This window comes from Strongylocentrotus purpuratus, unplaced genomic scaffold (assembly GCF_000002235.5).
Source record: "Strongylocentrotus purpuratus isolate Spur 01 unplaced genomic scaffold, Spur_5.0 spur5_scaffold_20, whole genome shotgun sequence".
Classification (NCBI taxonomy): domain Eukaryota; kingdom Metazoa; phylum Echinodermata; class Echinoidea; order Camarodonta; family Strongylocentrotidae; genus Strongylocentrotus; species Strongylocentrotus purpuratus.
In genome coordinates, this window is record NW_022145606.1 from 14,157,552 (window position 1) to 14,161,496 (window position 3,945).

Below are 3,945 nucleotides of genomic sequence, written 5' to 3' on the forward strand. Positions count from 1 at the left end.
GGAGATACTGGCGTACTGATAGAGGGGGGGGGGGGGGGGCTTGGGGGAAATCAAATTCAAACGTGGTTTATTTCTGATTCCACAACGGTGTATTACAAATAATGCTGAAATGACACAATTTCCGAAATTTTTCCTCACTTTTTAGTAAATTATACGTTTGTATGTGTTTGTTGGAAAATAAAAAAAAATTCCTAAATTTACAACCAGGCAAAAAATATGATTCTTGAGATTCCTACATGTCAGGGCCCGAGGTACGGCGGGGATCAAGAGCCTCGAGGCATCAAAATATGCTCATCTGACCGTGATTAAATGCCTAAAACCCCTAAGCTTCCGGGGGCTTTGCCCCCTGGATTCCATCTAGGGCCCTACGGCGGCCTCTTAGATGATCATCTGACGGTAATTTAATGCCTAAAACTCCTGATTTTTTTGGGGCTCCGCCCCCGGACCCCACGCCAAATAGTGACTTGCCAGTGTCACAAAATAATAAGGTATACACAAAAATATGCTCATCTGACCTTAATTAAACGCCTAAAACCGCTGGGCTTCCGGGGGCCGGCTCCGCCGCCTCGACCCCACCTCTTTGAAATTCAGACAAGGATTAAAAGTATAGAGAACGGTACAACGCATCGTTTTCTTTCTCGCGCAGGAGGGGAGGAGGAGGGGGGGGGGGCTGAATTGAGACGAGGATTCAGATTCAGAGGCGAGAACGGTAATACGAATCTTTAATTATTTAATGAAACGTAAAAGCTTATGCGCTTCGCGCGGGATGGAGGGGGAACTAAATTCCGATGAGGATTATTTTCGAGAACGGTACAATGAATCGTCTTCTTCTCTAATGATTAAATGAAGATTAAAAGCTTCCGTGCTTTGCGCGGGAGGGGGGAACCTGAATTCAGACGAGGATTAAGAGTCGAGAACTGTAAAACGAATCGTCTTCTTTCTCTAATGATTTAATGAAACGTAGAAGCTTCCGCGCTTCGCGCAGGAGGGGGAGGGGGGGGGGGGACTGATTTTAGACAAGGATTAAGAGTCGAGAACTTTACAACGAATCGTTTTCTTCCTCTAATAATTTAATGAAATGTAAAAGCTTCCGCGCTTCGCGCGGGAGGGGGGGGGGGCATAATTCAGACGAGGATTAAGAGTCGAGAACGGTACAACGAATCGTCTTCTTTCTTTAATAGTTTAATAAAACGTCAAAGCTTCCGCGCTTCGCGCAGGAGGGGGAGGGTGAGGAACTGAATATAGACAAGGATTAAGAGTCGAGAACTGTACAACTAATCGTTTTCTTTCTCTAATGATTTAATGAAATGTAAAAGCTTCCGCGCTTCGCGCGGGAGGGGGGGGGGGGGGGGGGGGACTGAAATCAGACGAGGATAAAGGGTCGAGAACGGTACAACGAATTGTCTTCTTTCTTTAATAGTTTAATAAAACGTCAAAGCTTCCGCGCTTCGCGCAGGAGGGGAGGGGGGCTGAATTTAGACAAGGATTAGGAGTCGAGAACAGTACAACGAATCGTCTTCTTTCTCTAATAATTTAATAAATCGTAAAATTTTCCGCGCTTCGCGCGGGAGGGAAAAACTAAATTCAAACGAGAATTATTTTCGAGAAAGGTACAATGAATCGTCTTCTTCCTTTAATAGTTTAATAAAACGTCAAAGCTTCCGCGCTTCGCGCAGGAGGGGGAGGGGGGGGGATTGAATTTAAACAAGGATTAAGAGTCGAGAACTGTACAACGAATCGTCTTCTTTCTCTAATAATTGGATAAGTCGTAAAATTTTCCGCGCTTCGCGCGGGAGGGGAAAAACTAAATTCAGACGAAAATTATTTTCGAGAACGGTACAACGAATCGTCTTCTTTCTCTAATAATATAATGAAACGTCAAAGCCTGGGAGGGGGGAACTCGCCCCCCCCCCCCCCCGCATTACGTCGTTGGTCACCATAACGTACCAATATTTGGCTCGCATAATTTCAAATTTGGGCCCCCCCCCCTAAGAAATCCTGGATCCGCGCCTGCGAGACACAACACTGTATCATCAGCGTATTGTAATATTCTATATTCCTTGTTTTTCTATAACTAAACCTTTTATCTTGTGGGATTTTCTGACCAACATGCCTAAAATTTCTGCACATAATAGAAACAAATATGGAGAAAGCGGATCTCCTTGTCGGCAACCCCTTTTAATATTAAAACGCGAGGTTAAACAACCGTTAATTAACACATTTGAAGCAGAATTTGAATATAGTAATTTGATCCATTGGATAATTTTATCCCCGTAATTAAAGAAATGTAATACATTCCATAGAAAATCATGTGAAACACAATCAAACGCCTTTTAAAAGTCAATAAAAAGTAACATCCCAGGAATATTTTTATGATCTGCATAAGAAATTATGTCATAAATTATTCTGATATTCTCTCCGATGTATCTACCGGACAGAAAGCCTTTCTGATCTTTATGTATGTTTTCGTCTAACAATGGTTTTATTCTGTTTACAATGCAACTAGAAAGAATCTTATATTGGACATTGAGCAAAGATATATGACGCCAGTTTTTAAGTAGATTGCGAGGTTTGTTACCTTTAGGTAGTAGGGTTATAATTCCTAAATCTTGGAAATGTGAAAATCTTCCACAAATATATGCTGCGTTCAAAATCCTCATTAAATAAATCCCTATATCTTTAAGAAAAAACTTGAAAAACTCTGCAGTAAACCCATCCTGTCCGGGTGATTTACCAAGTTTTAAGTTACCAACAACTTTGCTAATTTCTTTAAGGCAAATTTCTCTACCCAACTCCTCTACTTTTTCATCTGAAATCTTGTTATGATCTGTTTCTTCCAGATCATGTAATATATCTTGAAAATCTGATACCTCTCGAAATCCATAAAGGTCTTCGTAAAATATTTCCACCTCGTTCTTAATTTCCTCTTCCGTATTCAATATTTTATCATTTTTATCAACAAGTTGAATAATTCTCTTTTCTACACGCCTTTGTTTCATAAGGTTATAAAAATATTTGGAGGGGTTTTCACCATATTGTAGTTCTTGTAGTAAAATACTTTCCTCCTTTCTTTTAAGCTTTTCCTTTCTTTTTGTCTCCAAATCTTCTTTGAGGGATATCATTTGTTCTAATATGCTATCTTTATCACTAATGCCCAAATTTAACTTCAATTTCAACTGTTCGATCTTGTCCTCTAATTGTTTTTCTATTTTATCAATTTCTTTTTTCTTATTTACTCCATATATAATAGTACATGCTCTCAATTCCATCAAAAGAATTTTAAAAAAAACTTGTTCATTGAGAATAAATTTACAACTGTTTTTGTCAATATCCTCAAACCTTGTATCATCTTGTTCATTTTTTCAATATAATCTAAAGTGATTTCTTTTATTTTATCCTTTACAGTTTGTACATATTGCTCTTCCTTTAAGAGAGAATTGTCAAACTTCCAATATTTGTGTCTCTTTAGACCAGTACCGAACATAAGATACAAACTAATCCCTGCATGATCAGATCTATAGCTATTATTAATTTTACAATCTGATACTAACGAAAATAGCTGGTTTGATATCAAAAAGTAATCTTTTATATGATTGGTAATAAGAGCTTCAATTTCATTTTTTATGAGAGGGGTGTTTAGTCAAAGTATATTCTTTCACATGATTGGTAATAAAAGCTTCCATTTCATTTTTTGAGATGGGGGGGGGGGGGGTTTAGTCAAAACATATTCTTTTATATGATTGGTCATGAGAGCTTCAATTTCATTTTTTGAGAGAGGGGTGTTTAGTCAAAGTATATTCTTTCACATGATTGGTAATAAGAGCTTCCATTTCATTTTTTGAGATGGGGGCGTTTAGTCAAAACATATTCTTTCACATGATTGGTAATACGAGCTTCCATTTCGTTTTTGAGAGGGGGCGTTTAGTCAAAACATATTCTTTCTCA